Consider the following 12,621-nt stretch of genomic DNA (forward strand, 5'->3'; position numbering starts at 1 on the left):
TTTCAAAACTATACACCGTCCCAAGTCACTTATTTCATTTGAGAGTTGAGAAATCAATAGACTTTAACTTGTGTCCCCAGCCTCCCAAATCGGTGGGTGACTTGGGACAAGTATATTTTATTTTTTTCAAAATTTATATCCGAATTCTGAAGCTATATATCCTAATCAATAGTCTGAATCATTATGCATATTTTACCCTCCTTCTCACATGAAAATAGATCCCCGTCTTTGAAATATGACAAGTTTTCAAAATCGTCCCAAGTCACCCGAATCAACAGTACCTACACATCTCTAATGTGTTATTTTTTAAGATTACTTTTTGAGAATGAAGAACCCTTTACTTTTTCCAATATGATCAAATAAGCGTTAATAAGCGTTCAACTTACTTTTTAGAGTCAGGTCCTTTAATTTCTGGTATTTTTTCAGGAAGAAACTGGAAGACTGAAAGATTTTGGTGGAATTCTGTGTTCGGAGAAGATTCATAACATGAAAAACTTATGAAAATTATTCAATTCGATAAAATCGTTTGTGGAATACAACTGAAATTTGTATTGTATTGTATTGTATTGTATTGTATTGAATATACAACTGAAAGTTTTTTATGGATTTCAACAGGCTGTATAATTTCAATCGATCCGAATTGGAAAATATGGTAAATGGAAAAAGTGGTTCTTTTGACCTCAGAAATCTTCTGTTGAAATATCACCCTGCATAAGTCTAGACTCACCCGGTATACAAAGATAAAAATTGAAAATATTCATTGTTATAAATTTTCGCTAAGTAAACAAATTACATATCATTATTATTAAAACGAGTACTTTGATCGAAAATAGAGTTCTTTGACTTTTGAGCCACCTCCACTCGTTTTGAAATCTGTGTAAATTACTCTTAATGACCAAACTTCGTGATATAGCTCCCCCTCGGAAAATATGCACCCTCCATTTTGAATTACGTGTACCAAAACATGATCATCACTGCTATTTTTATTGTATCATAATAAACGATATCGTAATCATACACAGAATAATAAACCTTTTACAGGGAGTGCAGTACGTGTTTTATTGCCTTTGGGGGGACCTTCCAGTGCCAACCAAGCACGCTGCACTCGTTTATAACGTCAGAGTAAATAGAGGGTGGCCCTTTCATAACGATAAATATCCCAAGAGAGGAGGTTAATTATGTATTTATGTACCTACCTTCACGATGATGGGATGTATTCGTTGTGGGAAGAATTTTGTTTGCACAAATGGTTTTTATTTATAGGCGTAGGTTCCCCGAATATTGACCAATCGAGCGTCTGGATTTTGGGTCAATATTTCCAGTGATAAACCTTTGTAATGGTGCACAAAAAATCTCCAAAACTACTGAGTGAAAAACGATTAAAAAAAATAGATATTAATGCGACATCGATTCTCTCAGTGATGAGATTGATCCTACCTGTTGATAAATTATTTATGTTTCAGAAACCGTTGCTTTTAGCAAGAAATTCAGAGAGACCCTAGCAAAAATCGATTTGATATGAATGGGAAAAATATTGCTTGCTAAATTAATTTCAGGGCTGATTTTTTTACCCCTTGAAATTGTTAGGGAAAACCAATAGAAGTTTTTTTGACTTCCTTACCGCTCTACTCCCATAGAATGTCTGTTCGATTTCATTTCTGCCAATTTTACGGTTTCTGGGAAAAAAATAAGACCTCACATAATTTTTTCGAAAAGGAATCAACCCTTGAATTTTTTCGCAACTATTCATTCACACCCTGAATATGTGTTGCCTCAAAATAGTTCAATAAAATACTGTTTAATTCAAAGTTTTTGGAAAAGAAAGTCTGAAGTAATAGACCACTGCGATCTTGTTGAAAAAAAAGTATATCTAAGCAATTCCGAATTCAGTGATCTAGTAGCTTCATATCCTACAGATAGAAATAACATATTGTTACTTCTACTACTGAGATCTCCATGTGAGACTATTGAAGTTACCACTTGAAAACAGTGTTGGATTTGCGGATTTAGTAAAGTGAGGCTTTAAAAATAAGGTATAACGTTATGTTCTGTCAGTGGATTTCCAGTAGTACCAATTTAGTAAAATGACTTGAGAACCTATGAATAGGAGAGTTTCTCTAAACTAAACCCTTTCGCCTTATGGAACAATGGAAACTATTGTCACCTGAAATTTCAGCAAAGAGCATTAACTCATTCAATTACAAAGTATTACAAAAAAATCACTTTTTGAAATTGAATAAAAGACAAGGCGCTAAAGAAGAACCTGTCTATCCAGTGACTAAAATGGGGATTGTTAAGATTGTTTGTAATGGGACATTATAAATAAATAGTTCTCCTACTTATTCTCGTAAAATTCTAACGCTATTTAAGACGGTGAACGATTTTAACTCTTCTCGGCAATTCATGTTATCTAGTTCTGAACTCGAAGCAGTCGATATGGATAGGGAATAAATGATCACGATGATTGGTTTTTTGGTAATAGTAACTAGGATGAACCCAATCGTCCACCCAATCAAGAGTGTGCAAAAGTGTGCTCGATTTGAAAACGAATTGTGACTATGGATGAGACTTGGGTACATTTCTACTATCCAGAAACAAAGCAACAATCGATGGAATGGCGACACTCTGGTTCTCCAAGGCCTGGAAAAGTTTTTGCTTCAGTTTTTTGGGATTGCCATGGAGTAATCATGATGGATTTTTTGGATAAGGGTAGAACAATAACCTGAGATTACTATTCGACATTACTGACCACTATGCGGGAAAAAATTGAAAAGAAAAGACGCGGAAAGCTATCCAAAGGTGTTTTGTTTTTGCAGGACAACGCCCCTGCACACAAATCTCTTGTTGCCATGGAAAAAATTCGTGATTTAGGGTTTGAATTACCACCCTTATTCACCAGATTTGGCTCCATCCGACTATCATCTTTTTCCTCAACTGAAAAAAAGTTTAAGGGTCGTAAATTTTCTTCTAACGAGGAGGTAATAAAAGCTGTGGAGGTCTGGTTTGCAGAGCAAGAAGAAACATTTATTTTTAAGGTCTAGTTACGTTGCAGGTTCGCTGTAATAAATGTATCAAATTAAGAGGAGAATATGTTGGCTGTATATTTTGACATTGAAATTTTGAAATTTGTTTCGTTGACTTTATTTTAAATATTCTCAATATGATAATTACAATTTCGTTCTGTAGTATTCATAAAAAATTTTTTTGCTTCTATATTCCAGCAGTTTTCTATATTTGAATTGTTTGAAATTCTCTTGATAATTCGATATTTGCTCTTTTGAGGCATGCTCAACATATTGTTTCGATGATGATTCAATTTAAAAAAATGTTTCAATCCAAAACAGTATAGATTATTATATCATTATTATATTGTCTTCACGTGTAAACCACGTTTCTTCTTCTGATGAGACACACCGTGTATATGACATCAAGATCGCAACATAAAATGGGATAGAAACAATTTCATGTAGCTCTCCCTGTTTTATTTGTAATGAGCCTCGATTATATGTCCGAGAAATATGCTAATATACGCTCCTTTATTTTTTAGTGTGTGGTGTGGTCGAGTCCTGTCCGGAAAGTCAAAGAGCCGTCACAAACAGCTGAAACACGATCCAGTTTCCGTCCGAAAGGGTCAAAGAAGGCCGCAACTCTTCGGTGTGGATGTTCCTCATTAAACCAATTAATTAATGTGATTGATCGAATGGGACATAGATGGTATTTGATATGCGAGGCGGTGGTCAAAGAAGGGAATATATACAAGTTGATTAACATGCGACGATGTGTTGGGATACGCGCAGATATTCGATGTGCGGATGTGGGGAATTTCAGGGTGGACCTTGTGAAGAGAGGGTTATTTTAGATGGATGCTGAACAGGTGGAATCATGTTTGGTTGACGAACTATCCACCAGAAGATTCATTTGATGAAAATATTCGAATTTTGTTTGAATTGAAAAACCATGAGATGAGTAAAATTGTTTGGTTATTTTTCGATGGTATGATTTTAAACAGGGATTTTTCGAAATAAAAAAAAACATATTGATGAGTTGGTTGGATCTTAAAAATTCATTCTAAAGTGAGTGGATCAATGTAACCAAAAAATCTCAAATTTCATGCGATCATTATAGTAAAAAACTTTGAGTATAACTGATAGAGATGTTCAAGACAAATAAACTCCTAATAGGTACAGCCGATATTTCGACATATTTATAATGTTTTTCCTGAGGTTACTGTGATAATATTATTTAATAAAATGAGGAATCAATTAGAGGGTGAATTTCAAAGCATAGGGAGTGATATTCTTAATATATAAATGTCTCTCGCTTGAGTAACATCACCATATGCCTCCACATAGCTTGTGATAGAAGCAGACCCAAAAAAAAAGCGAAAAATGCACCAGAAAATGACTTGAGAGTTGATCACGAAAATTTTATGGAAATTCTCCCAACAAATAACACCTAGATTCTAGATATTTATCCAAAATTCAATACACACAATTTTTTTTCTACAAACCTCCCAAATTGTGTAAAATTTATTGTATGATATAATTGATATAACATCTCCTGTTTGTAATGTGATTATTCATTAGGTATACATTTGACAACAGTTCTGAAAAATTCTATGTAAAAATCATTATGCACTCATTTTGGAACTTTCACAGCATGATTTTATGTAAACCTATATAATTAAGCAATGGAAGTGCTTATTTTGTATTCACAATTATAATTATATATAACAACACTTTGAATCTGGTAGCCCACCTAAAAGCACCTGTTTTATGGACTACAGACGCCCAAAGCTTGTGCTAGTTAATTTTTCCCCTTTAATTTCGATTCAGACTACACAAGACCAGTTAGAATTAAATTTTGTTGGAAATTATTGTGTTTGGGTTTTAACAGGACATATACATTTCAGGTTCTTCAGAAGAAGTAGAAATAGTCAGTTGTTACCACAGTCGACAAATGGGTTCATGTGAACATGCGTTCTTTTAACAGAAGTTGCACTGTTATGTTGTTTACTGTGTCGTTGTCGCTGTTTACTGTGTCGCTATTGTGGGTTGCAATTTGGCGAATGCACTGATGTCAAATTGCAGTAATCTCACCTTGATGATATTTCATTTCTCCGTGGAAATTTTTTGGGGAAAAAAAAAGATTTCTCGAAGAATGAGAAACAGTTCCAGTTGTCAAATTATAACTCTAACCCCATTCATTTCTGATTTTCTAAGAACAACTTTTATCATCCTCTCATATTTTATTAGACAAATCTGCAAGAAGTTACATGGTTACAATACCTCGTAATATGTATTATTTGTGGCAACCATCCATTCGATTAGGTAATGGAAAATGTGAAATTTTGACTCTAACACTTTAATCAAAGATGAATATTTCATTAACCAATCCGTCTAGGCTGGGGGGATATTACAACCCCCTCCTTGTATTATGCTATAATATTTCACATTTTATTCAACGAATGGATGGCCATTACAAATATTACATAATACTGAATGTTGTAACCCTGTTCGAAAAAGGAAAACCTTTTTCTATCTATACAGGGTCAGTCTTTGACTCGTATAGATACTTGTAGATACAGTAGATTCTTGAGGCCGAAAGGAACACTTTTTTCCCAAACCATTTTTTCCTAATTGGCTCGGTTCAAAAGATATAGAGGCTGTAGAAAAACTATAAAAGAATGTTATTTTCAGTTCTTACAAACTGTTTTTTCGACTGTAATGAATTTCGGAATGTAGTTTTTCATTTATTTGATGAATCTTTTTCGAATACAAGATATCACCCACGTCTTCCAGTTTTCTCATTATGACCATTACGTATCATGAAAATACCAAATATTCAAAAATTCCAACACTTGAAACTAAGTTGGACGCTATCAAATGAATATTTGAACGTTTTTTTAATAAAAGTATTCTTTATATTTTCTCCTATAATGCGCCGTTTTCGAGTAATTCTATGTTTAAATTAAAAAGTATCTGTTCTGTGAAATTTCAAAAAGTGAATACTTTGGCTGAATACAACTCTCTGTTTAAAAGATCCACAGATGTGTAGTGTCATAGATTTAGCTTGTTATTCAGAAGGGAATTTTGGTTCTCCAAGGGTGGCATATCACATTATGAAAACTCAAAATATCTAGGTATATCTTTTTATCAGGGCCGAATCGGAAGAATTGGTACGAGAAAAGAGTGTTTCTTTTGACCTCAAGAATCTACTGTTGAAATATTTGTACGAGTCAAAGATTCACCCAATATAAATGAAAGGGATCTATGGATACTATTATATATATGTAAGCACATCACGTTCAACCGACTGCACCAAATTAGATAATTCTTTTTTAGGTGTGTTCTTCATTGTCGGAACAAAATTTATTTAACGGAATCTTTCAGATAAAGTCTTATGGGAACAAAAAATGAGCTTTCCTTTTTCCTCTGACAGATCGAGCAATCATAGAGTATATTCTCTGTGGATTTTGACAAGAGAACTAATTCTCGAACACAGATAGTTGTCCAGGCTTCGCGGAATTCGGAAGATTTCGTAAAGAAGAAACCAAGGATGGGTTGTGCAATTTTTTCCAAAAGTTACGCCGTGCGAAGCTAGTAGCTATACTTCATTCAACTTTATTTTAGCAGTCGGTTGGCCATGGAAATTTGACACATTTCACTCTGTATAGTACGAAAATGTGAGGTTATGAAGCTTGTCAAAACATTTTTGGGCTTTAAATCAACGCTATGTTGCCCGTTCTACGTAAAAGTTTCTGTTATTACGTATTTTATCACAATGTCGAATCTCTTCGGAAAATATGTGACGAACATAATTGAAGTTTATACAAACTGATTGAAGGCATACCAAATGCAGTTATTTGCATGGAAAATACAAGAGATCATTATAATATCATAATATGCACTAGCTTGAGGAGAGTTAATGTTCGTTATCTTCTTTGGCTTACATCATTCGTAGATTTCAAAAATATTAACCCGAAGATGAAATGCATATGATGCAGTGGTTGGGAATGGGTATCTTCCGAAGGAATTAACAGATAATTACAAGAATGCATCAATATAAGTAAAAGGAGTTGAAGGAAGTTTCAAGTAAAGATGCAACTTCACCGTTGAACAAAAATTTCACATGAATAAACAAGTAACAGGGCAACTTGCGCGTATTTGTGGCTATTCATTTCAATACATTGATGTAATTATAATAATTAGGTATTTATTAGTACCTTAAGACATTCACATTGTATAGGACAAGTCAAATGAAAAATAGAAAAATCCATTTTAGGGAACTGATTCTCCGACATTTATCGAAAATCCTGCAGTAAACTTTTCGCATTAATTCACTCAAACATGAAATTCTCAAATGTCACCACTTTTTTGGGTCTCCCAATAGAAGGAAATTCTTTGTCATACTCTTCATTCACAATCTTTCTGATTGTGGAAATATTCAGCTGAAATATTAGTCTTTTAGATTCAGATGAAACATTATATAAATTCTCTTACATTGAATATGTTCGCTATCGTCTGACGTATCGTGGATTTTAGGGTATATTGTGGATTTAGGGTATAACTATTTGAATGAGCGGACCTGAATTCTAAATAGCACTTCCTGGAACCCTGTCTCTTTTTCAATCACTTTCGGCATTTTCGTAATAAAAATTGATATTAGTTGTGGCAACGGCGTTATGACATTAACGACATTTCATGAGTACCAACCTAACTTCGTTCCAGTTACAAAAACTTGAAAAAATTATTTCATGGCCAACCGACTGCTAAAATAAATTTGAATGAAGTATAGTATTCTGATATTTCACATTGAAAACAAGGTAGGTATTTAGAATTTCGTTGCTGCAGTTCTACATTTTTCTATGAACGTCACAAAACGGAAATTCCCCACCCAAACTGCCAAATCGATAACTGTCACCGAACCATAGATGCCTCGGCTATCCACGCACCATCTGACGAACGTACCTGACGATTTTACAACCTCCTAATTTCCCTCACAACACGCACAACCAGAAAACATGAAATCTAAAACATAGCAAAAGCAAAATATGCCCTCCAGATATCCCAAACTGTAGCGTAGGCCGTGGATGCTTCCTGGAAGGACTTCCGACCTTCAATGACTTCCAAAGCCGGATGCGGTGATGAAACACGCATGTGTCGAGCGTCCCGCCAGACAATGGCGGACGTTGGGCTCCAATCCCGGAGCCGAATACGCGGGACCACTGAAGTGAGAGTAATTTCCGGCGTGAACTGGTGCTACGCCTACTTTCATTGAGGGGTAAAGGTAAAGATTTTCTCCGGATAGGATTTTTGTTTGACGCATCAGATGTGCGAGTTAGGAAGCTCGATTTGGCGGTAAATGGGTCATTTACTACCGAGTGAATAGGTGTGCGTTCACCTTGGGGTATAATATAATTAAGGAGGCGGATGAATTAGTGGTTTGCTACGGCTATGTTATAATTCAGGATGCACTGACGGTTTTCTTTGGGGTTGGCGGTTAATTTCGTTCGCACTCGAGGTTCACGCCATTCTGGAAGCGTGTTTCATGCTTGTAAAGGTAGCTTGTTGCACGTGGCAATTCATTTCACCACGGGCATTTTGTTATAGTTATGCAGCAAGAAATGTAGGCTGAGTGACAGGAAACTGAAAGGGTTATTAGAGAAATTTGCCATTTTATCGTTTCGTTCAACCATTGAACTCTAAAAGAATAGTTCAATGCGTTCAACTAGCAGGGCAAGAATGGATAACGTCATGTTATCAAAAATTGAATACTGATATCTATGGTCTATTGCTTTTAGCAGTGGCATGACGTCAAGGTAGCAAATCAGCACCTACTGCTCATTTTGAGAACAATCAATTCATTGTTTTACATATTCTAGTCCAAATTTTTTTTTTCTGATTCAGAATATGTATCGTGTCTCTAATTATGCTCCCAATAAAAAAACTCAACAACTAGTTCGGTCAAGTTGGCATATTGTTTTCATTGATAATATGATGATAATGAACTATATGCTTCTATATATGTTGTGTCGGGTTATGAGAGGCTTTGAGAATCGCTTTCATTCCGGACATTTGAGAACATGCGTAATTCTTAAATACATAAACACCCAATTTAAGCTTCAATAACTGAGCAAAAATCATAATTTTTTAGAATTCCTATGTATTAAAGTAATTAACATGAGTATTCTTTCAATACCGCCAGAAAAAACACTAAATTAAATACACCTAATAACTAAAAGAATGAATAAAATGAATGAATGAAACAAAGGAAGAAAAAAAGACATAAATGAATAAAATATAGAAATATGTATGTAAAAACTTTGATTAGTATTTTCAATAGACAGTTTTTTACGACATATTATAATTTAAATGCAGAGCGTCTGTTATATAATGAATACGAGAGACTTTAGGACTGGATTCCTCGATGAAAATTAGTAGGAGTATTTAATACAATTAAATTAATTAGGATCTAGAAGCTGACGTTGAACAATTGAAGGTTTTTTTACGGGGTCTGAAAAACACTCAGTAATGCCTATAACTCAAGATAATGTGAAGCACTATACAGGGTGAGTGTTTGACTCGTAGAAATATTTTAACAGCTGATTGGAATCAGCTCATTTTAAAAGATACAGGCTGTTGAAAAACCATTATTTTTTGTTCTTTTTAGTGCAAAAACGGTTTTATCAAGTGAAATGAATTTCAGAATATAGTATGTATTTCATTTATTTGATTAATCTTTTTCGAACACAAGATATCAACCACATCTTCCAGTTTTCTCATTATGACCATTACGTACCAAAAATTCAAAAAACCCAATTCTTGAAACTAAGTTGGACGCTATTTAATGAATATTTGAATGTTTTGTTCAAAAATGTTCAAAAATAAAAAATATCTGTGGAATTCGAAAAATTAAGTACCTACTTTGAATGCAACTCTGTTTAGAAATTCACAGATGTGTAGAGTCATAGATTCAGCTTGTTATTCTGAAGGAAATTAAATTTCCTCAGGGGTGGTATAGCGCGCATTATGAAAACTTATTAAAATGGCTATATCTTTTTATCAGGTCCGAATCAGAAAAAATGGTGTAGAAAAAAAATGTTTCTTCTGAATCTACTGTTAAAATATTTGTAGGTACTAGACAAAAACTGTATCTTTGTTTTCAGCATGTTTTCAATACTTCAACCAATAATTCCATTATGATCTTTTTTTTCTTCTTATACACAGATATATCAAAAATTGTGTCTTTAATGCATGAAACCATTTTTTTCTCATTTTGTTCTGGAGTGGTCTTAAAGGCCGAGTCATATCAAAGCTGAATATTAGGTATATTAAAAAAATATTGCAATATATTTCGACCATGTCACTATTCCAAAGTCAATTAGTCAAGTACCTATTACATATTCCTAACCCTAAGAGCCTCATAAAACAATTTTTTCGTCGACCTGAACAAAAAATTACATTTTAAGTACTAATTTCCGAACGTAACGTCCATTCTTGAAGGCAAGTGTTTTTCGTCCGCAGACACTATTCGTTCGCAAATTCATTTTGTCCGCTGTCGTCGCTATGATATACGGCACGGTACAGGAGATCGGCCATTTTCGTGAATCCACGATTCAACAAATATAATTGCTCGTGTTAACAACTGTCATTTGATGTTGTCCAATCAATTCTTTAGGAAGTATGTTAGGTTTTATGATTGAGTACAACGTCATTGGAATATTAGTGTCCATAATAATGGAATGCCAATTCCTTCTGAAGGAATTGGCAACTACGTCAACGTAGCCGAGGACAGTATGGGTACTGTCCTCTACAGGTCAGTAGTCAGTACTCTTCCATAGTGGAGTACTCTACTATGGAAGAGTACTGACTACTGACTGACATTCATAAAGGTACCTATGTAGTGATCGTTGTCAGTACTCTACCATAGTAGAGTACTGACTACTGACTGACATTCATAAAGGTATGTAGTGATCGTTGTCTCGCCAGTTTGCTAGCCTCGGCTATCAATTTGCAGGCTCGTCTAAAATAGACAGTTTTTGAGTTTCTCATCTTTCTGTCAAACTCCAACTATCTATCAATCCGCATGTACAACAATATTAACCTACAAACGCACAGGCTCAAGATTCCAGAAACCCCTATAAAAATATCCTCTATATTTCCGGTAATCCCCTCTTAAACGCATAAATTCTGGGCGGAGCAACCCCTATCTCCTCCCCCGTGGCTCGTAGCGAGAGTCAGCGGAGTCAGCCTAGCGAGGGAATCCAGTGACAACATTTGGACTTGGCCTATTCGTGGCGTAAACCAGTCTAGCGAACGCTCCCGCTAAGGCAACTTAGATAAATTTGCGTTGATAAGCGTGGGCAACACTCGCGTGTTTAACGGTGCGTTGAGGCGTTTTTAACGGATAATTGGAGACGCAATCAGGTGTTCGTTAAAAAGACGATTTGCAATTATTGGACTACCGTGCGCGTTGCGATCGTCCAGTGGAGCGAGAGTTCAGTGACTTCCGGGATATTCTGGCATTTGGAAAATTAAGGGTTGACGATTGTGAAGACGTGCTTGAGGTAGGTTCATAATTTTTTTTAGTTTGGCTGACTGCAGCTCGGCGGACCATATGCAGCTTCAGTAAACTAATTTCGCAAACCGTCCATTAACTGTCATGCCTCATCTTCGTTACAAACAAGTTCAAGAATCCATGAGAAAAATAGTGAATTCAGTAAGAAATTGTGTACATACACTTTCCATATCATCTGACATTGAATCATACTGAATTGTGAAAGACATAGAAAACAAATGCCGAAAAAATTCTGCATCATCTACACACAAACAAGGTGAAATATTGTAAATAATGAATTTGGTCTTTGAAAACTCCATATGCAGCATAGAGTCGCCAGAAGGTCTAGATCTGATATGTTAATATCTATACCTTTCATTTTTTTAATTATGTTGTTTTATTTCATTATATGTATTTCAACATTTCATTAAGTTTTTCTTTTACTCTTTTCATTATAATTCATTCCTCAGAGATATTGGCTTTTTTCCAAATTCACTAATTTTTGTTGTTGAGTTGATTGAAGTAGAATGTGCCGATGCCACTGGACTTCCTCCATTTCAAAATATAAGAATGATTTGTGATTTTATTTTCGTTTCGGGGGAGATTAATTCATACAGTGGGAATAAATACAATTTTCATCATTTTATATCTGGGCAATTTTGTTTTTCTCCAGAAATTCTGTATGGCGAATTACCTACTATTCAAAATGTATTAGAGAAGCGAACTAGGTATTAACTATTTATTAGCTTGAAATGCACAGGACCCAGCAGTTTTTTCTCGAATTTTCCTTTTATGAGTGACAACAAGTTATTGTTATTCTCTTTGAAGTGAATTCTATGATAAAATCTCGAAAATACAGATTTTATCTGCATTGCTGAATCAATTACAGAATCAGCCTGATCAAACTAGTACAACGACACTATAATGTTGTTCGCAATTTGTTGATATTTGTTTTTGACTGGGAGGAAAGTTGCCAAAAAATGTAATTCAAATGAGTATACAAAAAATAAATTTTATGAATCATTGAGGAAATGATGAAAAAACAAAGTTTATCGAAGTTTA

General features: G+C 34.7%; 1 protein-coding gene across 6 annotated transcripts in view; it reads left to right on the forward strand.

Annotated features, from left to right (window-relative positions):
• The first annotated feature begins 11,279 nt into the window (after nt 1-11,279).
• Nucleotides 11,280-12,621, forward strand: part of LOC123310195 (paired box protein Pax-6) — a 71,353-nt gene continuing 70,011 nt past the window's right edge. For all 6 annotated transcript variants that reach the window (XM_044893623.1, XM_044893626.1, XM_044893627.1 and 3 more), the window contains exon 1: nt 11,280-11,569. The gene's annotated coding sequence lies outside the window, so the exon portion shown is untranslated. The remainder of the gene's footprint in view (nt 11,570-12,621) is intronic.

Source organism: Coccinella septempunctata, chromosome 3 (assembly GCF_907165205.1).
Source record: "Coccinella septempunctata chromosome 3, icCocSept1.1, whole genome shotgun sequence".
Lineage (NCBI taxonomy): Eukaryota > Metazoa > Arthropoda > Insecta > Coleoptera > Coccinellidae > Coccinella > Coccinella septempunctata.